Raw genomic sequence first — 25796 nt, forward strand, 5'->3', positions numbered from 1 at the left:
AATTGTCAAATACATAAACAGTGAATGCTATGAAATGATTAAATATTGGGTGGGGCCAGGATGGAGGAGTAGGAAGATGCATATACTTTAGCACTTCCCCCACAGCCCACAAAATAACGGTAAAAAGGTCTCTCCACAAAGTGTAGAGCAACAGAAGCCCCAGAGCAACAGAGCGAAAGAGGTTTCCAGTCAAAGGCAACCTGCAGGCTTACAGGAAAGGTCTATCTTACAGGAAAGGTCTCTCTCATAGGACCCTGAGCAGAGCAGAGCTCAACCCTGGCCATGTGGCACTGGGAGGAAGAGGACCTGAACAGACCTCTGGGAAGAGCTCCTAACAGGGAGGATCCCACTTACTTCAACCCACAAGCAACACAGAAATCACCCAAAGTCAATGGGGGAGCGATTTCCCAGCTGGGGAGAGATAAAGGGATTTCTTCAGCAATAGCCCAAAGTGATGGCAGAGGCCAGGAGCAGACACGGGAAGCCACAGAGGGTGGGAAGTAACCTGGGTCCATTGTTCAAGAAGCTCAACTGAAAGCCTCTGGCAGTAGGGAGCAGCTGATCTAAACGTCATCCCTGAGTGAGAGTAAATGGCTGTGAAAGTGCCCCAAAAAGGGAACAAATGTAAGACCATCAAAGGTTACATTCTTGGTGACCAGCTGTCTCCTCCCATCCTTTCAGACAAGAAAGAACAAGACTTACTGTCACAGGAAGTTAAGACCTCTGCCTCCAGGGCCTCCAAACTGAACTTAAAGTAGACTCAGGCAATGGAAAAACTCGAAAAGCAAGGTAGCACCTGGTTCAAAGACAATCACAAAAATGCTGAGGAAAATAAAACCTTTGTAAAGAGACTGACTCGATTGGGAAAAGAGGTCCAAAAAGCCAGGGAGGAGAAGGAGGCAATAAAAAGTTGAATTAGGCAAAAGAAGGAGAAGGTTCAAAAGCTCAGTGAGCAAAACAGTTCTCTGAAACAGAGAACTGAGTTCAGGGAAACGAATGAGTGTAAGATAAACCGAGCAGTTAGAAAACAAACAAAAAAGAGTTTGAAAAAATACAAGATAATTTGAAACACCTCAATGGAAACACAAATGACCTGGAAAATAGATCCTGGGAAGAAGATATAAAAATTATGGGACAACTTGAAAGCCATGATCAAAAAAGGAGCCTAGACATTATCTTCCATGAAATTATTGAGGAAAACAGTGCTGATATTCTAGAACGAGAGGCCAAAATAAACATTGAAAGAATCCACTTACCACCTCCAGAAAAACACCCGAGAAGACAAACTCCTAGGAATATCGTGGCCAAATTTCAGAGTTCCAAGGTCAAGTAGGAAATTCAGCAATCAGCTAGAAAGAAAGAATTCGAGTGTTGTGGAAATACAATCAGGATAACACAGGATGTGTTAGCTTCATCATTAAGGGATGGAAGGGCTAGGGAAAGCATATTCAAGAAGTCAAAGGAAATGCGATTAAAACCAGGAATGGGCTACCCAGCAAAACTGAGTACAATACTTCAGGAGAACAAATGGTCATTCAGTGATATAGAGGACTTTGCAGCATTCATGTTGAAAAGACTTGACTTGTATAGAAAATTTGACTTTCAGACACAAAAATCAGGAGAAGCTTGAAAAGATAAACAGGAAAGAAAAGTCATAGAAAACTTTCTAAAGCTGAACTGTATATCTTCCTACTTTGAAAGAAAATATTTATAACTCTTGAGACTATTCTCAGTGTTTGGGTAGGTGGAAGGATTGTATACACATGCACACACACACACACACATTGACAAAGAGTACAGGCTGTGTTGAATCAGAAGAGAGGATATCTACAAAAAATATATATAAAAAACCTAAAGTGTGAGGGAGTAAAATACTGGGAGGAGAAAGGGAGAAATGCAATGGGACAGGCTATAACTCATAAAGAGATAAAGAAAAATCTTGTTCAATGGAGGAGAAAAGGGAGAAGAGGACAGGGGGTAAGTGATGCTACTCTCTCTACATTCATCTAAAGGAGGAAATTAAATGCTCACTCAATTTGGTATAAAAGTCTCTATTATACTAGAGGAATGTAGGGGAGGAGACAACAAGAGGGGTGAGGGGAATGATAGAAGTGAGGGCAAATGGAAGAAGGGAATAACTAGATATAAACACTTTTGGGAAGGAGGAAGGTTAAATGAAGGAATAAAACATAACGGGGAATAGAACAGGATACAGGGAAATATACTTAGTATCAGAAAACATGATCATTACAGAAGTCTTCTTCAAAACGACCTGTATTTAGTCTGTATTACATTATTTGCCTTCTCAAGGGGAGGAGTAGGGAGGAAGGGAGGGAGAGAAAGAGTGAGGGAGGGAAGGAAGGTTGAATTCAAAGCAGTAGAAAGGAATGCTGATAATTATTATTGCATATAACCCATAAACAAGTAACACAGGTAGTGAGGTACAGAAATTTATCTTGCCCTAAAAAATAAGACAGAAGATGGGGAAAAGGGAAGGGTGTGGTGTGATGGAAGGGAGAGCTCATCGAGTGAAGGGGTAATCAGAATGCAGGGAATTAGTTCGTGTGGGGACGGGAGAGATAGGGAGAATAATTGGACATGTTACAAAGTGATGTTAAAGCACTTAACATTAAAACAATTGACAGAATTAATTACTGAGACTACATCAGAGACATCGTTAGATTGGGGAAATGAATTTTGTTCTAAACCTCCTAGAGTCAGGTAACCTGGGGTAAAATTGGCATTGATGGAAAGGTTAAGGTTTGATTAGTAAATTTGTTTTTATGATCGTTATTTAAGTGGGAACTAAAACAGGTATAGAACGGCATGGAAGTCACTTAAGACTTCTCTCAAAAGATGTGCCTTAGCCAATGTGAAATTATAGTCATAACTGAAACCGTGGTCATTGCAACTTGCTATTGGAAGATGCTATGAGACTACTAAGTGACTGTTCTTCTGAATCTAACTCCATATATGGATAGCAAAATAGTAATCTGAGCCTCCAATCCATGGTGCCATTAAGCCTGTATAGGAATTGAAAAAGGTGATCTCATGGGAAGGGTGGGAGAGCGGCTGTACAGCCTGGGCTGAGGTAGGATTCTCCTGACTCAATTTCCCCACTGATAGCTGGCAGACTCGAAGCCTCAGTGAATGCAAGTTGACAATCTATTCCTGCCTGAAACTGACAGGAATTTGGGGAGATTTGTTTTTCGCTGCAATGTCCTAACACTTAGTGGCAATTTCCTCTAGTCAAAAGGGTGGTAAGCCTAATACGAGATCAATTAAATTATAGCTTGTTGGTAGGGGAACATCCAAGGTCAAGTCTAAAATTAAGCTATTAGGCTTAGGAGTTTAGAACAACAACAGTAAGCTAAGGTCGTCTACTTCTTAGTAGGAATGTGGAGACAATTAGAACAAGGGCTTATGAAGTTAGCATACATAGTTATCATTACTATCTCAGTTGAATACCGCTAAAAAAAATTACATTGTGGTCTACATTGTGAACACTTTAAAAGAGACATCACCCGACCAAAGGTGGGAATTGTTTTATGTGATATGAAATATGTTACAAATGAAAAATAAAAAAAATATTAAATATCAATTTAATTTAATATATTAAAATTCAAGTGTACAGGTGATGGAGTTTTTATGTCTGGCTTTATGTGAGTGTAAATGACAGGCAGAGTGTTCAGAAAATTTATAATATTGATGAAATAAAGGAAATAGCACCCTCAACACACTTTCCATTAACCAGTGAGAAATTACAGATTTTATGCATACATACATTACTTTTCCTTTGATCTAATTTCTTCTGTAGTTTTTTCTTATTTTCAAAATCAGTTCGATAAAATGATGCAACTTGTGAAACTACTGTCATGGACTGATATCACAAAGAATCAGCAAGTTCTTCTTGAAGCTTTCTTACTGTAACCTGAGTGAAATATTTCCAAATTATTTCTGTTCATGATTCCATGACATGATATTAGCTCATAAAAAAACGAATACACTTTTAAAATGAACAGAAATTAATATTTTCTCATTCAACTTAACTTCATTTATATATTCATAATTACCATAGATTTAGAGCTAGAGATATCTTAAGGACTATTTAATACAAGCACCTCATTTTGCCAACATGAAAACTGAAGGCCAAAAAAGTTAATTGAATTACTCACGGTCCTAAAGGCAGTCATTGAGAGAGAAAAGGATTGGAACTTGGCTCCTGAGACTACAAAGCTCAATTAACTATACAACTTCACCTCCACTCAGCATGGATCAAATGCTGTCTTCTTCTTGCTCAGTGTACTCCCCATTAAGCAATGCATTCAACCTGATTTCCCCATTACCTCTTTCAGAGAAAAATTAAAAGACCTCCAAAGTTACCTAGGGACTAAACCCTTTTATCTGAAATTGACATGGAAGGGGATGTAATGGAGTGGGTATAATCAATAGTTTTTATATTTGATAGAAACATTAGGGGTTTCCCCTTCCCTTTTTCAGAAACGTGAACTACTTTCTTTCTCTGCTCCTGCCTTTACAATGAAGAAGACATGCATAAGAAAGGGATGAATTTTCGTTCCTCTCGGAGTTTCACCTGGAGAATGAACATAGGCGCTGATATCCTTATCAGGCTTAGTAAAAGGACTTGACAAGTATGTTTTAGTTTGCTCGCAGCCAAAACCGCAACATATATCGTTGTTAACTACCTTTCACATGTTCAACTCTCTTTGCCAAGCCTTCAAAGCAATTCTCTTATCCATTAGAATAGGAATTACACGTCTGGCTGTAGCCAATGGGCAGAGAAAATGGAAACAATAAAAATAGGGTAGTTTTCCACTTATGTATACACAGTATATTGCAAGGTCAGTGTTTCTACATACATAAGTATATTCATTCATATGCACATATCCATATGTCCAAATATGCACAGAAATACACAGTCACAAATGCATAGAGAGATATGCTACAAAATATCATCTTCACTTCACCATACAGCAAAGTATATGAATGCACCAATGAGTAAGAGAAAATGAAACCAAAAAATAAAAGGAACCAAATCTTTTTTATCTCTTATTAGATAATATTAAGTGCCTTGTAACACTAAATTTAAATAACGTCTAGTAAATTTTTGAAGGAAGGAGAAAGCAGAAAGATGGCAATAAAAACTTGTGAAAATAAAACTGACCTAATTAACTGAATTCATACAAGTAAACTGAATTGTAGTATGGAAGGACTGGATTCAAATTCATGACCATATATACTAAAAATAAAATTTAAAAATTTTTTTATGACGTGTTTCCCCATTGAATTGATGATGAATCAGAGAGAATGAGAACTGCTTGTAGATTGTAAGGGGCAATGCATATTCAACAAATAAAAGGCAATGATTCCAGAAACTGCAATTTTGGACACTGAGCAAGGATAGTTATTAAAACAATAAAAAATACTGAGATAAAAAAAAAAATTAGTAGGGACGCCCAAACAATTAAAAAGTAAGATTAGTGAGGACACCTCAGGGGCTGAATCTGCAGTTGCAACAGTGAGGCCTCAGACCCCTTGGCCCACAGGCACCAAAGGTCAGTGACGGGGTTCAATCAGCAGGCCAGGAAGGGAGACGGCTTTCCCATAGCTCTGGCAGCAGGCAGTGGCCACAGATCTTGCACAGCAGCCCCTATGGGAGCTCCCTTGTTGGAGCGTAAAAACCCCTGGGGCCATTGAAGAGCTGAGTCTTGCCTCTGCCCTGGGTGGAGGCCCTGGGCTTGCTGCTCTTTGCCTCACACTGAATGATGGCCCTGCCATCCAGCCTATCTGAAAATCAGCCCCAAGTGCTGACTTGGGAACTCGAGGCCAAGTGCCAGTGGAGAGGTATCTGCTAAGATTCTTGGCATAGAAATCCCTCTCTGCATCCAGACCAGGACACGCTTGATTGTGCCACTTTGGAGGAAGTGAAATCTCACAGATTCCCGGAGAATACCCTACTCTTGACAAAGGACCCAAAAGTCAAGTAACTGGTTGGGAAAATGCCCAAAAAAGGGAAAAAAAATAAGACTGTAGCAGGTTACTTTCTTGGTGAGCAGATATCTCCTCTCATACATTTGGATGAGGAAAAGCAATGCTTACCGTCAGATAAAGACGTAAAAGTCAAGGCTTCTGTATCCCAAACAACCAAAATAAATATTCAATGGGCTCAGGACATGGAAAAGCTCAAAAAGGAATATGAAAATCAAGTTAAAGAGGTGGAGGAAAACCTGGGAAGAGAGATGAGAGAGATGCAAGAAAAGCATGAAAAGCAGGCCAACACCTTGCTAAAGGAGACCCAAAAAAATGCTGAACAAAATAACACCTTCAAAAATAGCCTAAGTTAATTGGCAAAAGAGTTTCAAAACGTCAATGAGGTGAAGAACGCTTTAAAAAGCAGAATTACCTAAATGGAAAAGGAGGTCCAAAAGCTCACTGAAGAAAATAGTTCTTTAAAAATTAGAATGGAACAGATGGAGGCTAATGACTTTATAAGAAAACAAGGAATCACAAAACAAAACCAAAAGAATGAAAATATGGAAGATAATGTGAAATATCTCATGGGAAAAACAACTGACTTGGAAAAGAGATCCAGGGGAGACAATTTAAAAATTTTGGGATTACCTGAAAGCCATGATCATAAAAAGAGCCTAGACATCATCTCTCATGAAATTTTCAAGGAAAACTGCCCTGAGATTCCAGAACCAGAGGGCAAAATAAATATTGAAAGAATCCACGGATCACCACCTGAAAGAGATCCAAAAAGAGAAACTCCTAGGAACATTGTGGCCAAATTTCAGAGTTCCCAGGTCAAGGAGAAAATATTTCAAGCAGCTGGAAAGAAACAATTCAAGTACTGGGGAAATACAATCAGGATTACAGAAGATCTAGCAGCTTCTACATTAAGGGATCGAAGGTCGTGGAATGTGATTATCCAGAAGTCAAAGAATCCAGGACTAAAACCAAGAATCACCTACCCAGCAAAACTGAGTATATTAGTTCAGGGGAAAAAATGGTCTTTCAATGAAATCGAGGACTTTCAAGTACACTTGATGAAAAGACCAGAGCTGAAAAAAAAATTTGACTTTCAAACACAAGAACGAAGAGAAGCATGATAAGGTAAACAGCAAAGAGAAGTCATATGGGAGTTACTAAAGTTGAAATGTTTACATTCCTACATGGAAAGACAATATTTATAGCTCTGCAAACTTTTCAGTATCTGAGTAGTTGGTAAGATTACACACCCACAGACACACACACACACACACACACACACACACACAGCACAGAGTAAATTGAAGAGGATGGGATCATATCTTTAAAAAAAATGGAATTAAGCGGTGAGAGAGAAATACATTGGGAGGAGAAAGGGAGAAATGGAATGGGGAAAATTATCTCTCATACAAGAGGCAAGCAAAAGACTTTTCAGTGGAGGGAAAAAGAGGGGAGGTGAGAGAAAAACATGAAGCTTACTCTCATCAATCCGACTAAAGGAAGGAATAAAATGCACACTCATTTTGGTATGAAAACTGATCTTCAACACAGGAAAGAGGGGGACAAGGAGATAAGCAGGGTGGGGGGGATGATGGAAGGGAGAGCATTGGGAGGAGGGAGCAATTTGAAGTCAACACTCTTGGGGAGGGACAGCATCCAAAGAGAGAATAGAAGCAATGGCGGGCAGGATAGGATGGAGGGAAATATAGTTAGTGTTACACAACACGACCATTATGGAAGTCATTTGCAAACTTACACAGACATGGCCTATATTGAATTGCTTGTTTCCCAAAGGGAATGGGTGAGGAGGGAGGGATGAAGAGAAGTTGGAAGTCAAAGTTTAGGAACAACTCTCAAGTATTGTTCTTACTACTAGGAAATAAGAAATACTACTAATGGGGTATAGCAAGTTATTTGGCCCTACAGTTCAAAAGAGAAGATCGGGACAAGGGAAGGGAGGGATGTTAGAAGAGAGGGCAGATCGGTAATAGGGGCAATTAGAGTGCTTGGTGTTTTGGGGTGGGGCAGGGGAGAAATGAGGAGAAAATTTGGAACCCAAAATTTTGTGAAAATGAATGTTAAAAGCTAAATAAATAAATTTTTTTTAAAAATCCCCCCAAAAGTAAATATGTACTGGTTGACTTTGCAGCTGCAAAAAACAAAAAATAATAAGCTTAGTAACAGAAAATATTAATGCTTAGTGCATAATTATATTCGTTTTAATAGAAATACTGTCCTAAATTTTAAAGGAAAGTAGAGACTAGTCATTGGAATTCCACTAAAAATATGATTCGTTCTTCAAAGTTTCTAAAATTAGTTCAAAGGAGTATGAATAAAAACTCGTCAGACTGATGAACATTTTAAAATTCTTATGAAAAGGGTAATGCTAATACTCACCAGTATCTCAAGGGAGATATGTGATTTTAATTGCTACATTATTCCTAGCAAAATTTTGTAGGATTCTTCAGAAGTTTTAGCATTTCCAATAATTTATTCCATTTCGTTAGGAAAATGGAATATTTGGAAAGGAATTAGAATAATCAATTTATCAATATCTATGCACAAGAGATTACACTATCTATACTAATGAAAAGAAAATTTCATTGACTATACAATTTCTTTAAGCAAAGTGAGTCATCTTATCTAAAAGATGATATTGACACTTTATTTTTTAATATTATTTTTATGCTTACATATTTTTATTTTTTTTATTTCTACATAAATATTTTCTTTATGAAAATTTATTTTTATTTCATAAAAATTTTAATTTTATATATTAAGTATTTACTTTTATTAACTTTATTACCTGTATTTTACTGTATTACATTTCATTACTATTATTAAATTCACACTTACTTGTGCATTCTTATGGTATTATTTTATCATTCTATTGTTTCTCGTTCTTCTTTCTTACATTTCAAAATTTTGACAATAATAGTTAATAATATTGGGTGCCTGCTGAAAATTCAAATGCTTAAATTATCTTCATCAAAACAATTTTGACTTTGATTTCAAAAAGTTAAATGTTTACCCAAGCTGAATATTTAAAACCCTACCTCGCTTTCAGCTTTCGCATTTTCATATGTACACATTTGCTCTCTTAAGTACATACATTCACTGGTCAACACTTTATTTCTCTATTCTACCGTAAGAACTTGATTTTCAGCGTCAGCACAAACTTTATTCAAGAGATCAATGAACAGTACCTGGGAATCACTCAAGAAATTTTCTTTAGTCATGGTTTTCTTTTGGGTGTCTTCAAGCTGTTGCTGAAACAACATATTTTCACTCTGGATTTCTGCTAATCTTTCTTGGATAGATTCCCATTTGATAACGTATTTGTTCAGTTTCCCCTTTTTCAGTTGATTTGTGTGTTGAAGTGCCTTTTCTTCTGTTGGGCAAGGTTTAATTCTCTCTGTATGCTTTTCAAATGAGTATCTTTTCCCTGAGGCAATCGTGCACCAGACAGCTCATGCTGTAAACTACTGGTTTTTCTTTCAGCTTTAGACAGCTCATGAGGAAGGACACCATTGTTCTCTCTTAAGCTAGGCGTGTCATGATAGCTTGTATTGTAAACAAAGCCACTCATCTCATTCTCCCTGAAAGGAATGTTCGTGGGCTAGTTTGATGGCTGACTTTGCTCATGATCGAGAACAGCAGAAATCACATGGGAACTACATGATGCAATTACCCTCTCTAGTCTGTCTCTGCTTTGCATTGTCCAATTTAAAGTTCAGCACTGCATTTTCAGTCGTCAGATCATGTACTTTTCCACTGCACTGGAATGTAATTTTTCTTAAGACTTCTTCATTCAGTTGTAATTCTTTTGAAGCTCCACAATCTTTTATTTTCAAACTTTTATATCTTCCATACAATGACATTCTTTTTCTTCATCCTTAATTATTACTGTGTCTAGTTCGAGTTTGAGGTTGGCAACTTCGTCGTGTAGGATTAGATTTTTATGCAACAGACATTTTTTTCTTTCTCATTGCCATTAGGAATCTAAATATAACAAACAGAAAAAATTATTACTCAAAAAAATTATGTATTCTGATTTTCTTTAGTAATTCAAAATAAATGCTAAGATATCAAGAAGCAGAGTTTCCTCAGAAAAAATTAAATTAAGGGAGTTTCACCTATTTCACATTTCTGTCAGACTCAGTTTTCATAAAGAACAGGTCTTAAAAGTGCTTCATCAATCAGAAGATATGAAGTGAACGTCTAGTCCCACGAAGCTGCCTTTCAGCATATTTTATTTCCTTTGCTGTATCCATTCTATTCCAAACTGCTTAGTCAAAGCGCTACAATAAAAATAAAAATATTTAATATTTACACATTGCCTTTTTTATATATTAAATTATTTTTTTGTTTTCTGTGTTCTACAGTCACTTCCATATAGGTTAGATGTTTTCCCTTTCCTCCTCCTCCATCACCTCTCTCTACACACTCTCTCCCTGATTCTGTGTACAATCTTATATAGGTTCTACACGTACATTCCTATTAAACACATTTTCCTGTTTGTCACGTTGCAGAGAACAATTAAAATGAATGGGAGAAACCATAAAACAAAACGTAATCCAAAGGAAAATGGTCTGCTTCATTCTGTGATCCAGTTCAGTATTTCTGTCTCAGGATGTGCAAGGCGTTTTGCCTCTAAAGGCCATTCAGAATTTTTTAGGTACTTGCATGGCAATGAATTACTAAGTGTACCAGAAAAATTCGTGGCACACTGTGGTTTTTTCTGTGTACAGAGTTTTCCTGGTTCTGCTCGTATCACTAATCATCACTTCTAATAAATCCTTTCAGGCCTGTGTGAAGTCTTCATGCCACATTGCCTTTTAAGGTATTTTAGAAAGTTCTTCCAATATATTATCACGGCTAAAATTTGCAACACACTTATGAAGGAAATATTTATATTATTCTTCCCATTTTACACATCAGGATTTACGGTAGGACACATTACTGAATAACCTGCCCATTGTCACACTCAGTACGTAGTAGTAGCAGTGTTTCAAACCACATCTCTTCAAACTCCAAATCAAAGATGCTGTTGGAATAGCTAATTCCTCTTAGGAGCTGAAGACAAGCATTTGTCCTACGTTTAGAATCATTGTCTTGTTACAATTATATTATCTCCAGAACAATGAAGTGATAAGTCATAAATTTCTTAGTAGAAGTCCTCAGAAAATTCTCTTTGCTGATAGCTGTAACGTTTTCACAGCAACACTGATTTAAAACTTTTAGAAGTTGTTAAGTCAAAACCTCTCATTTTCGGGATGGAAAAAGTGAGATCTGCAGTGCGGTCTCCTCGTGATGGTAACCTACCCTTCACCATCATATTTTAAAAGAATGATGAAAGCATTACTGAGGCCAAAGTGTAAAAAGTGCATATTGCACTCCTATCATAGTAAAACTGGTCCAGGATCATTGTTCCCCATTCAGGACTGGTGGAAAGAGTTATATCAAAAAGCTTATTAGCTCCATTCTGTGACATCCTTTCTGGGAGTCTAGGAGGAGGGTATGATGAGGTTTCAGCTGAGTTAAAACGAGCACTCCAAGGCACCGTTAACCAAGGATTACTGGGGGCCACCAACACAAATGATTTCCTTCAAACAACTTTTGAAGAAAATATGAAAATGCAAAATTGTAAATTTAGAATTTGATGAATATGTATTACTATCATGGTGAGCAATATTGAATTAGAACGAATGTAGGAATTCAGGTCACAGATAAAGCCAGAGGTCAGGAATCTAAGAAAAGTTTTTCTGCGGCAAATATTTTTTTACTTCTCTTTCATGGAACATGAATGAGACAACAAAGTGAAATACAGCAAATTAATAATATGTGTGTGTGTATATACATATATATGTATATATATACGTATATATATTATATTATTATATTACATATTATATATTATTATATATTATTGCTCTATTTATATGTATTTGGTCTCTCTCTCTCTACATATATAAATAGTAACCCTTAATCTCTCTCGTGAAAAGTACAAAGAGATGAATCACTTAATCAAGGAATAAAAATGGTTTGTTTTGGAGGTGTCACTTTCTACCTCTTTGCATTCCTTTCTCCCACTAATTTAGGGGTTAATGACACTGATGATCTCCTCCTTTTCTCTGACCAGAAAAGGCAAAGGCATTACTGAAATCCAGGAATTTTTTGAGTTGAAGTAGAGTTGGGTCTCAGGAATGGCCATTGAATGAAAAAGGAAAAAGGAACAACCAAACTTAACAAACAGCGTGTGCGGATTTTGATAACCAGCCATGTCCCGACTTGTGTGCTGTAGACAGATGGACGGGACTGAGGATGACAAATATGTCCCAAAATGAAGAAGCACGATCCTGATTTTTAAAATACGGACTTAGGTTGGAAAGTGATCAAAGTGAATACCTCAGAAATCTCAGTGATTTGGGAAGAAGCTACTTCTTTTTCTTTCTGCTTCCAAGAGGATTATTCACAATTCCACCTTGTTCAACTCTGGCTTTCAGCTCCAGAAAAAAGTCTCTTTGAGATGAGCTCTTCTTCGTCCTGGGGACAACAATTTCAGAAAATTTTTAATCATCTTTTTTCCTTCCAAAGTCAGCAACAACATTTGACCTTCAACTGGAATATAGAATGTGAAAAAGCAAGGAAAATAGCTTTATAGATTCAAAGAAATGCAGGCTACCGAAAATGAAAAGCCAAAATATTATAGCACTTCAAAGATGGAAAGCAACCTCAGTCAGTAACCAAGGCAAGCCTTATCAATTCTTAGGGACCTAACTCTTACAAGCCTCAACCTGAAGTCTTCACAGGTGGGGGTGGCCACCACGTCTCAAGTGAGCGCATTCTGTTTCAAGATGTTTCTGTTGGTTAACAATTTTTTCCTGACATTCACCCTAAAAATGTACATTTTGGAAACTCTGATCCATTGCTCCGAGCTCTGATCCTCAGTCTGAAGCACAGAATGCTTCATCTTTCTTCAAAATGACTGTCCTTCAAAATCCTGAAGACATAAGAATCAATATCTTTAGTTCCTTTAACAGATCTTCACAAGTCATGGACCCCCAGGGTCTTCCTGTTAGGCATCGTTCTTACTATTTATCATAATTCTGTGAGAGTCACAAATGAATTAATCAGGATAAGTAAATCTATTCACTTCAGAGTACACAGGGATTTTCACCTTGTCTGTTTTGAAAGCTATGCTTCTCTGAATAGGATGCAAAATTACACTAGCTTTTGGGTTCTCAGATAACAGTACTAACTCAGCTTCAGTTTAGAACTGACTAAGATTAACATCTTCTCAGACAAAATGCTGTCCAATTCTATTTCTTCCAATTTATGCATATGACACTATTTTGTATTTAATTATATAATTTTGTATTCATTCTTACTGAATTTCATGTGATTAACAGGTTCCATCCAGTGCTCTGACTTATGAAGATTTTGCCTTTCCCCCATGTACAAAGACTTGAATAATTTTACGTAAATCAATAAGAAAATAAGTAAAAGATAAAGATCCTAGAGAACAACGAACTATTCTGAAATAGTGAGGGATGTATACTAAAGTGTAATGTAAGAAAGAGCAAAACGGAATGATCTTGAAATTTCATTCGCCAAGAATTTTCAGGTAAGGAAATACTCTCTGCAAAAAGAGAGGATTTCTCTGGAACTTATATTCTTATGGAAGGTGAGGAGAGATCAGTGGTGTCAAATAGATTCCCCCAGGACTGAGTTTTGTGGAGAAATTCGGGCCAATTTCAGACCTCTGGCTCAGAGTCAGGTAAGATGAACTCTGTGTCAACATTTGAAACCAGATCTTTCTGGACTTGAGGCTTATTGTATTCATTACATCATGCTGATTCTGTATTGGGAGAAATACTTCACAAAGTATCAATTCCATTGTACTTTTCCATGGCCTTTTAGACTGTAATTTTACATTCAAACGCTACTATACAGGAATTTTTTTTTGTTTTATATTTATGTGTGCATATTTACAAATGATTGAACATAACTCATTTATTTAAGACATTGTTTATTTTATGTCTTGTTTAGGATGAGGTAGCTTGGTAAACTGCGTTGCCTGTTGTATTTCCCATTTACACGGAAAAACAATTTTATAACATTTGTTTTCAAAACTTTGTGTTCCAAGTTCTCTCCCTTCCTCCCTCCCCACCCACCTTTATTGAGAATTCAAGCAATTCAATATATGTTAGACATTTGAAGTCATACTAAATAGTTCCAAAATAATCATATTGTGAAAGAGTAGCTATATTTCCCTCCATCCAATCACACTTGCCATTTATTCTCGTCTCTCATTTCACCCTGTCCCTCCTTCAAAGTGTTTGCTTTGGATTACCCCCTCCCCCAAACTTCTCCCCTTTTGTCAATCCCCCCCTCTTATGCCCTTCCCCTTACTTTCCTGTACGGTAAGATAGATGTCCATACCCAAGAGAGTGTGGATGTTATTCCTTCCTTAAGCTAATTCTGATGATGGTAAGGTTGACTCTCTCACTCTCACCTCCCTCCTCTTCCCTTCCATCGTAAAAGCGTTCTCTTACCACTTTTGTGTGAGATAAATTACTCCATTCCACCTGTCCCTTTCTCCTCCTCCCGGTACATTCCTCTCTCAACTTTTATATTACATTTCAATACCATCCTTTGATATTCAGCTCACCCAGTGCCCGCCAGCTATCATAATGAGACAAGTCTCATGAGTTACAAATATTTTTCCATGTAGGAATGTTAACAGTTTCATTTTAATAAGTTATTTATGATATCTCTTTCCTACTTTCCTTTCCATGCTTTTCTTAAGTCTTGTATTTGCAAGATTCTTATTCTGTGGAGCTCTGTTTTACTCAAATATGTATTAAATTCCTCTGCATCATTGAATATAATTTTCCCCCACTCAATTTTGATAGGTAAGTAAGTCTCAGTTTTAATCCTTGCTACTTTGACCTCTAGAATATATTCCAACTTCTCTGACTTTTGTTAATACCCAGGCGCCCAATTCTTATGTTATCGGGATTGTTGTTCCACAATATTTGGATGATTTCTTTCTGGCTGCTTCCAATATTTTATCCTTGACCTGGGAACTCTGGAAGTTGGCTATGACATTCTGGGAGTTTTCCTTTTCATATCTCTTCCAGGAGATGATAGGTGCCTGCTTTCAATTTCTATTTTATCCTCTGTTTCTAGAATATCTAGAATATCAGTTCTCCTTTAGAACTTCTAGAAATATGGATGTAGAGACTCATTTTATATTATGTCTTTAAAGTAGTCGAAGAATTTTTCAATTATCCCTCCTGCATCTATTTTTCCAGGTCAGATGCCTTTTCAGTTAGATATTTCAGATTATATTCTGTTTTATATTCTTTTGGTTTTGCTTAGTAATTTCTTGATTTCTGATACACTCGTTAGCTTCGATTTGCTCCATTCTAATTTTAAGGAATCACTTATTCAACGAACTCTTGAATTTCCTTTCAAATTTGGATGATTCTGCTTTTTAAGGCATTCTTCTCCTCATTGATTTTTTCCACCTCTTTTTCCATTTCGTCTAGTCCATTTCTTTTTAACACGTTATTTCCTTCAAGATGCTTTTGGTCTCGTTTAAGAAATTTTTGACTCCTATTTTGCGTATGATTCTTTTTGCCTTACTTTCCTTTCTCTTCCCAGTTTCCCTCTATTTCTCTTATGTGATTTTCAAAATCCTTTCTGAGCTCTTCTATGACCTGAGACCAATTTATACTTGTGTGATATAAAAATCGTATCCCTTTCTTATGATTAAAGAGACTATAATACTCACCTCCCTATTTCCAGGAAACCCATAAGTATTCTTAACAAAAAGAGATGGAAATAGTGACTTTTAAATTCCATTTTCCCTGATTCAAATGATTTGCTACTGTTCTCAGTTCAAGGTCCAGAATTCTGAGAAAGCATTGAAGTTTCTGTTGAGTTCCACTTTTTTACATCATCATTCTTTTTTCCTTAACTGATGTCTAATATTTTCAAATAGCATTTCTGCAGTCACTTGCTTCATTTCCTCTTGTTTCAGAATAAACCTAGGTAAAAATTGCCTTTTTTCAATGACAGTTCAGTGGAAGGAAGTAATAAATGCCATTTGAATATACTCATCTGGATGTCTAAAGGAAAAAGAACGTTCATTTCAGGGGAACTAAATCCATGTAGGGAACTCATTGTCAAGAAACTCCCTCTATTGATGCAGAGTGGTCCGTGCTTTGCCCTTTGAAGTTTACCTTTTTGAATTACCTGTGGCACTGAGAATTTATTGGTCTGCACAGGCCCACAAAGTCAGGACATGTCAGAAATTGATGGGGTGCTTGACTGGATGTGATTGGACTCCAATTCCAAAATCACATTTCTCTTCAAAGATAACATTTGTTCTTAGCCTCAAAACACTATTTCAGGCAGTTCCTCCCCAGTCCAAGGACACGGCCTGCCCCAGCAACAACTATTTTCTCATTTACTGATACCATAGCAAGCTCCAACTATAGAATTCATGAGTTTAAACAGCTGTATGCTGGCTGACCTGGTTGTGTACTTCATCATGACCTTTACTACTCACTGACCAATCATATGTGTCTTAGACTTGCATATAAGTACACTACCTTTCATTTATCTTCTCCAGCAAGATATTCATGAGAGCAGGACGGTATTCCTTAGTCAGTCCTGCGGTCAGTGGTCAGTCCTGACCACTAGCTGACTTAGTGATGTTTCAGGCCTAAAATCATACCTCCATGGAGTGGCCCTTATTCGTTTCCAGACGAATGCTGGGTAAAATACCTCCACAGTAGCAAAACTACATGTTCCTTTAAGAGCCTATTTGGCCCATGTTTTACTATAGAAAATGCTCTAGAAACATTACCTGTACACAGATGAGGTTGCAGGTGCCCTAAGGACCCTTGCCTGCTGAAAAATGTAAATCTTTACTTTGAGTTCAAAAATGCTTGAGTCCTTGCATTCATTCGAAGGGAACTGCCGCTTGTACTATGATCTTGGGAACGGTCTCACTGCCCCCCCTTCTAGCCTTCATCAAAATCAGTGAGGAACACATTTTTTATCCAGGCTACTCGAGGCCATTATACTTCTATCAAAAATGGGTCATATTCTTATTTGTGTACAACTTCTTTTTTGTATTCAATGAAAAGAAATTCCATACATTCTATTTAGCTAGAACAACAGATTTTTTTCATTATTCCTGAGTTTTGACACATTGGGATGACTGGAGAAAAGTGTAGAGGGGGACGTATATAAAATTCTACCCATTTTCCCATTATTATTGATTATTCAGAGTTGATTTTTTTTACTTCATTTTGAAAAATAAAACACAAATAATTCTGCTACAATTTTCAAATTTTACTAAAAATGCATCTCTTCCTGATATCCCTAGAGTACAAATGAAAAAGTAAGGCTCAAAAATAATACTGCTTTAATGACGTAGTCCTTTTGCCCTTCTAACCTGAAATCCTCTGTCACCTTTCTTCAGCAGTAAGAAAAATGCTTCCAAGGCTTTATTTAAAATCTCGAGTCTCATACCTGAGGCAACGGAGTTCTCTGTTCCATTCTGCTTTTTGGTGCTTGAACCCAGATATCCTTTGCCCTGTTTCTGGTAATTCCACGAATCTTGGTTTATAAACTCTTAACTTTTCTGGTGAGTAGTGGGCAATTCCTTTTTCACGTTGTATTGATCAGTCCTATCCAAGAACAGCATCCTCAAGTTTCACAAGTTTAATAAGATGTATACAGACAAAAACACAAAATGAAAGTACGAGTATTTTAAAATCTGCAAGACAGTAGCAGTATTCCCAGAACTGAAATACTCTTGCAATGGCAAAATAATATTCACGCATAAATCCGGAGAATATATCAAAATATTACTTTGTCAAAAAAATCACATTGCATATCAGAATAACCTATTTGTCTATGAGCATTGAAGAAAATGAAAAAAGATCCCTGAGGGATAAATTACTTAACAGAAAAAAACATGAAAGCTCAGAATTCTTCACAGTATGAGAAAAATATGTGTGGAAAGAAAATATTCTGATGTGTACTCTGGATGGGACAAATAAGATTAATATAATAGATGATATACCTAATATCTATATATTTCAAATATACTGAATGATTTTATAAGTATCATAAATGCGTTTTATTTTACAAAGTTGTGTGGAAACACGGCTTCTCCTTTAGAGATGTATAATACCAAAAACCATGCAAGATTCATATGGTAATATCAATCTTCATTTATTCATTGGCCAGACTTCTAGTACCTTGAAACAAATATAGCTGAAACAGCAAAGCGAAAAATTCTTCAGAGTATTAAGCAAAAGAGCTGCCCCTTTGCTCTTCAGAGAGGCATGGAGCCAAATTGTTACCTAACCCAGAGGTAGTAACGTGTGTTATGTCAAGTTACAGACTCAACAGATTTGAATATTTGGTTTCCCTTGGTAACTTTCAATTCTTCATGTATTTCAGTGTTTAGCAAAACTGAGGCAACAAGAAAAACTCGGTTGCTAGATGGAGCCACACTGATTGTAGCAGGAAGTGAAGCTGACGGTAAGAGAAATGATAAGCTGAAACATTCAAAACAAAAGAAGAAGCTGTGCACAGAGAAGTCAAAGGACATGTTAATACTCACACAATTGGTATGTGTATAAGGCAGAATCTGAAGCTAGCTGTTCCTGGTATGGTGTCCAGGACACTGTACTATATGTCATGTTGACAGAAGAATTACAAAAATTAGGCAGAACACTGACAAGATTGTTGACATTTTGGGCCATTTTATGGAAGATTTCAGTAATTTAACCATTGTTTTCATGAAAGAGATCACTGCCTGACATCTTGATACTTGAAGTCAAGTCAATCTCTTCAATGGTTCTCCTTTCACCAACCAAGCAAATAAAATTAATGCACCTTACCCTACCATGAAATATTAATAACACACATTATATAATACAACAGTTAGAGGCTTACAAGATACATCCTCCAAAAAAAAAATGCTGTGAAGTATGATATTTTCTTGATTAAGAAATTGAAGCTTCAAGGTTAAATGACTTGGCAACAGACAAAATCTAGGCCCTCGGGTAATTTATAATCCCCTAAGTTTCCATATTTAATTCTCACTGCTAAATAATGTCCAGAAAAACTCGATTTTTCGCTGTCACTTTTCTGCCTTTTTACTCAGTTTCCATAGTTCAAAGGTTCATTTCACCTCCGTATACTCCCAGGATCTATAGCTACTGAATTCATACCTATCCTTTAAAACTCAACTCACATGCTACCTTCACACAGAGGTTATTTTTTCTTGAAAGTTAGTGTTCTTTCCCCCACTGAAACTCGCAGAGCATTATGACTGTGCTTCTCATGCATATGTGTATATACACAAATATACATTTGTATGAATATATATATATATAAATACATATATAGGACATGTGTACACATATATCTACTTATGTACACATGCACTTATATTTATATGAATATACATATCGGTATTCGAGTTACTTAGGTAGGGTATAGCCCCTATTAGATTGCATATTCAGTGAGATAACTTATACAAACTTTGTCTATTTAGCACAAAATAGGTACTTAATACTTCTTTTTGAACTGACACAAGTAGAAGATGGCTGAAAAATTTATGACCCTGCAATCAACACAATCCCTTTTGCCTTGGCCAAGGCCTTTCAGTGATTGGCTTGCCTCTATTTTGCTGTGAATGAATGGGATAGGATTGCAGTAGTATCTTCTTGTATACACGCACATCCTTGATTTCTGTTTAGTAGTTATTATGTTTCGAAATTTTAAACTGTACTTACCTTTGCAATCGACACTAAGCTGTTCAATCAATAACAAAATATTCTTACACTTTAAGGGAGATAAATCTTCATCCTTTATCTTTGTCTCAGAGGACTAAGTGAGGTCATCCCAGTCATTTGCACAGCACTTTGTCCTGTAAAATAGGTAACAGTAGGGGAAAATTCAAAAAAAATCAGAAAACTTTAAAAAGATAACAGTGGCTAACATTTCTCTCACACATGAAGGTTTTCATAACACTTTATATACATTATCTTGTGGCATCCTCACAGCCATTTTGTGAGACAAGCATTACTCAAACTCATTTCTCAGTTGTTAGGTGGCTTGTCCAGCACCACAGAGTTAGCTAGGATTCCAAGGACGGATTTTAATGTGAGTAGAAGATAAGGTAGTTCAAAGTTTAATCTAAATTCTTGATGATGAACCTTTTAACTTTCAATGTGCATTACAAATCTAAAATGCAAATAACAGTTTATAGAGTTTATGTATTCTCATTTCAGATATTATAACATGACCTTTATACTAGGCTCGAAAAGTGAAAATAAAGGACAATGACGTATGAAGGTGATATAAACACCAAACTATCCAATATATGTTTAATTTCTGGGTTTTTAAAATTTCTCCTATCTTCATTGAATTTGGCATCCTTTCAGGTTATTTTTATGTAGTGTCTCCCCTCATTTTCCCCGTCTAAATATTAGAGTTATTTACAGTCACACCTCAAATCCATTTATCTGACTGTGACCCTAAAACTCTACTCAAACTGCTTACCCCAAGGTTGCCAATGGTATCTTCACTGCTAAATCCGATTGCACTTTTTGAAGTCTTTCTCTTTCATCATCTGACCTAGCACCACAGCCTTGGTAATGAGGTTGACACAGGCACTGACTGACCTAACTCAGTGTTTGGGAGGGTCCGAAGAATATTATGGGAGAGAAACGGTATTATACTCTTGTACGCCTCTGAAACCTGGACACTATAGCAGGTCCATGCCGGGGAACGGAATCTCTTCTATTTGAATGGTATTAGGATGATTCTGAAGATTATCTAGAAGGCCAAAGAACCAGACTGAGGTCTTTTCTAGATATTGAACTTTCAGGCCTTCAAACTCTCCAACTCTGATGGGCTGGTTATATGGTTGGAATGAAAAACTTACGCTTGCAAAAAAGACTCTTTTATGAAGAACTCACCAAGGGCAAGCATTCACACGGTGGTTAGAAGAAGCAATGCAAGGACATTCTCATGGTCTCTCTTAAGAACTCTGGAATTCATTATGTGACATCGGAGACACTGGCACAGGACTGCTCATCATGGGGTGCCCACATCACAAAAGTTGTTGTGCTCTGTGAACAAATCTGAATTGAGATAGCTCAAAGGAAACACAGGATACCCAAATTTGTTCACAAATACTCACAAGGACCATTTATGCCTAAAGTGAGGTAGACCATTGCCTATCGGAACCGGTATCATCAGCCACAGTCAGACACACTGAATCTGGACTCAAGCACAAGGACATACATACTGGAAGCATTTTCAGGTTGAGGAAGGATACACTGGAATTGTTATTGGCAACTGGAAGATGGGTTTAATTTCCAGGAGAGAGGGATAGCTTATGCTACTGGATGTGATCAAAGTTGGTCCGTATGTGTACATTCTTGTGGGGATCAATCAAATCCTGGCAATAAGGTGATGATTGTTTTTGTTGAGAAACGAATAAAAAAGTCTCTAGGTAGCTCAGACCAGATGGGGAAAGACACTCGGGTTCAATCTGTATCAGTTTTAGGGAACCTGGGCTAGAGTCTAGACCAATGAATTCAGGGATCCCTGGGATAATTGAACATTTACATATAATCATTTTCATTTCTATTTAACATTTGTTCAGTATTTCCCTTTCTGAAAATTTCAGGGAAAAAAAATGGCTGTTAGGTCAAAGTTTGGTAAACCTTGGGATGGATTACATTATCATATATGTAGTAGTAGGTACTCTGTAACATGAATTGATAGGGTTTTTATTTAGTATGCCTTTAAAAGAAACCAATAAATCAATTTATTGGGAAATGATTATCAGGGAGATGAGCAAAATCCAGGAAAGCTTCCCGGACTTTACACCTGTGGAAGTTTCTGAAGGAAGACAGAGATTTCAACGGATGGCCTGAATGGATACAGAGCAGGACAAAATACAGAGTAACTGAGAGAGCAGTTTGGCTTAAAAATGAGAGTGAAGACGAGCAGGATGAATTAAGACTGGTCAGAGTCCTACTGTCAAGGGTCCTAGAAGGCAGAGCTCCTTCATCTCCTGAACATTTGCTGGAAGGTGTGTTTTTCTGCTGGGCATTGGAAATATTTTTTTAACTTTGTGCATTATCCTATGCACACCACTTTTGAATATCCTTAGACTACATATCAAGATAGCAACATGCCAAGAAAAGGAGGCAAAAGGTGCAAAGAAGGGTGAGAGCAAAAAGCATGATCTATTCTTGAATAAATGAATTTAGGGAGGGAAAACATATGTCTGGGTAAAAGTCAGTAATAAGAACTCCCAGAACAGACTGAGGCCTTCATACCCTCCCTCATACTTTATGAAAGTAAGGGAATTCTTTGTTTCTTTTTCTTCCTGATTCCAATGAACTCATTTCCTACTATCTATATTTCTGACTTCCTATTGCCTACATTTTTCTTCAGTCACTGTTTGCTGTCATCAGCCTATGGAATCTCTTGTCCAAAGTTACAAGAGTGTGAACATTAACAGCCTTTCGAAAGCAGATACATAAGATTGTTTTTTAAAGATGAAGGTTATTACTCATTTTCTTCAGTTTGTGTTTTATCTGATGGACACAGTGAATAAAGAACCAGAGGTATCGGGATCAGGGGATGAGAGAGACCAGGGAGTAAGCATCAGAGTGAAGACTTGAATTCAGGTCCTCTGCTTCTACAGCCAAGGAAACGTTTCTCCAATGGACCACACTTCATTCCTGTCTACTTAGTTAACATTGAAAAAAAAATTGGTTTACTCATTTGTATTAACGAATATAATCTCTACACTTGACACCGAGTTCCCAATGGTGTCATGGGTTTGTGAGTTAAGGATTTGTTCAGAATCAACATCGAAAAGTTCAAGAGCAATCTGATAAGCTCAAGTATTATTTCCTTAGTGTCTCTGCCTCAGCTTACCTGTATAATTTGTTTGACAATAATTGTCTCATTTTTAAATCTTCAGAAGAAAGCTGGGTATGTTTCTCTCTCTCTCTCCCTCAGTACCGTCTTGATATGAGTTTGTCATTCCTGAGAGTTTGGATTCCAGATCTCTTATTGGTTGCTCCATGTGGTTCCTGAGATAAGCATTCTTATTTTCTAGTTTATAATTATAAATATTTATAATTTATTTTCTCTTCATTGTTCTAACTTGTCTGTCTCTGTTGAGTCTAAAGCAAACAGAAAACAAAGAATGAAATTAAGGAGAAACTGCCCAGTTGTATCGTGGAAATTAACAGATGTCTACTTCTTAGCTTTCATTTTAATTTCAGTCAGGGATTCAGAGACCGATTCTGAATTTCTAAAAATAGATTCGAACTTTGAAAGTACTGATCATAAAGTTCATCTGAATTGAATTTTAGCTAAAAGCAACAACAGCCCTATTTCTACAGGAAGTTAGTCATTAGTTTGCACTTTGGTACTTACTCTGGTGCTAGTATTAGGATCATTACAAAAAACATGTATAATTCCAAAAGTTGTCTTCAACTCCAGAATCTCCCAGAATGCTTAATGTGGGCGTAGAACCGGGAAAAATATCCTAAAATTTCATTTACATTGAAATATTTCACAATCAGTGTGGTGGTAAATGAAGTTACCTGTAGGAATGTATGGAGTTTCTTTGGTTTTTCATCAATTTCCAGCCATGCTCGTTCATCAAGATCATGTTTCTATTCTGTGCCATTTAGCTGCATTTTAGCATAGGAATTTCCACATGATGTCTAATAGTAACGACGTCTTCTTCCAGGTGTTTGCTGTCTGCTTCCAACTGGTCACATTTCTTTTGCAAGATTGTCATGAAAAAAACCTCGTCTTGAAGATTTTGATTTATTGATCCCAAGTGTTTTTAAAATGAAAATGCTGCTTCCAATTGTTGTGTAAGGTATTAATCTGTATAAAATAACATTATCAAATTACACCAGTTCAATTTAGGTCTTTCAAACTAAAGACTAATTTTAAACTCATAACATTAAATTATTTGGAATTCAGTTGTAATTAAATGCATCATTCTCTACGTATTATAGCTACAAATTGTATTTCTTGAAATGATTATTGAGGTAAAGTGACAAATCAAAAACAAAATTAAGACTGAAATGACAAACCAAGAATTTCTTTGATTCATTCTGATACTCTGTGCAATCCACATTTTGCACTTGATCCCATATTGTCTTCTGTGATCTCTCATTTTCTCATGCATCTTTTTTTCAGCCCTTAATACAGTGAGCAGATATCAAAGAAATTCATATTCGAAGGAGATTAATAAATTCTTCCTCAGGTATGCCAGGTCTAAGGCAGCAAGACATCTCAAAAGGAATTTGGAAAGACATGAAATTTCCTTTCTCATTCTAATGAGAACACTGATTCTATGTTCAGAAACTTCAGTGAGAAAGTAATTACATTTATAGCCATTTGAAGGCCACATGGTAGGATTTTGGGTTACAGAGCCAGGGAAAACCAGAGAGGTCTTTCTCAACACTCAGGTGACAGTACCCAGGGACAGCACATCGTTTCTCAGAGCTTCTGTTGTCAAATGGCCCTCTTCCTGCTCCCCATGTGCTTTAAGAGAATAAACCAACAAGCTAAACAGGACTCGATCATTATTCCTTCAGACCCAGGGGTTAGAGGACAGACTGAAATAAGTGATCAATAAAAAAATATGCCACCACTGCCTTCCAGAGGACCAATCCTCAATAAATGTTAAGAAGTTAATTCTTTATGGTAAATATTGATGAGAACTGCAAGACAGAAGATATCATCTATCAACATTGATGAGAGTTAAGATATGTTTCCAAGGAGTCACTTGACATAGAAAAAAAGAGTATTACTATTAGTTAGCATTTAAATACCACTTTAAGCATTATCAGTGGGAACACATTTGAACACTTGTTTTTCAAAACCTCTCTAGGAGTTTCCCCCAACTCCTGCTGGGAGTTGGGAAAATGTCTCAATATTACCAAACACTAGAATCCTTACAAATTAAGAAATCGTTCAAGATGATTTAGTCAACTTATTGTTCCTCAAGTTCGGGAAAATCTTTGCTTCCCTAAAACAGAAGACTTGAGGCTTATTGTATTCATTACATCATGCTGATTCTGTATTGGGAGAAATACTTCACAAAGTACCAATTCCATTGTACTTTTCCATGGCCTTTTAGACTGTAATTTTACATTCAAATGATACTAGACGGGAATTTTTTTGTTTGTTTTATATTTATGTGTACTTATTTACAAATGATTGAACATAACTTATTTATTTAAGACATTATTTATTTTATGTCTTGTTTAGGATGAAGTAGCTTGGTAAACTGCATTGCCTGTTGTATTTCCCATTTCCATGTAAAAACAATTTTATAACATTTGTTTTCAAAACTTTGAGTTCCAAGTTCTCTCCCTTCCTCCCTCCCCACCCACCTTTATTGAGAATTCAAGCAATTCAATATATGTTATACATTTGAAGTCATACTAAATACTTCCAAAATAATCATATTGTGAAAGAATAACTATATTTGCCTCCATCCAATCACACTTCCCATTTATTCTCGTCTCTCATTTCACCCTGTTCCTCCTTCAAAGTGTTTGCTTTGGATTACCCCCTCCCCCAAACTTCTTCCCTTCTGTCAATCCCCCCCTCTTATGCCCTTCCCCTTACTTTCCTGTACGGTAAGATAGATGTCCATACCCAAGAGAGTGTGGATGTTATTC

General features: G+C 36.6%; 1 pseudogene; it reads right to left on the minus strand.

The window, feature by feature from the left end:
• The window catches only part of LOC140524324 (bromodomain testis-specific protein-like), a 44064-nt pseudogene that overhangs the window by 14680 nt on the left and 3588 nt on the right, over positions 1 to 25796 (minus strand).

Source organism: Notamacropus eugenii, chromosome 2, assembly GCF_028372415.1.
Source record: "Notamacropus eugenii isolate mMacEug1 chromosome 2, mMacEug1.pri_v2, whole genome shotgun sequence".
NCBI lineage: Eukaryota > Metazoa > Chordata > Mammalia > Diprotodontia > Macropodidae > Notamacropus > Notamacropus eugenii.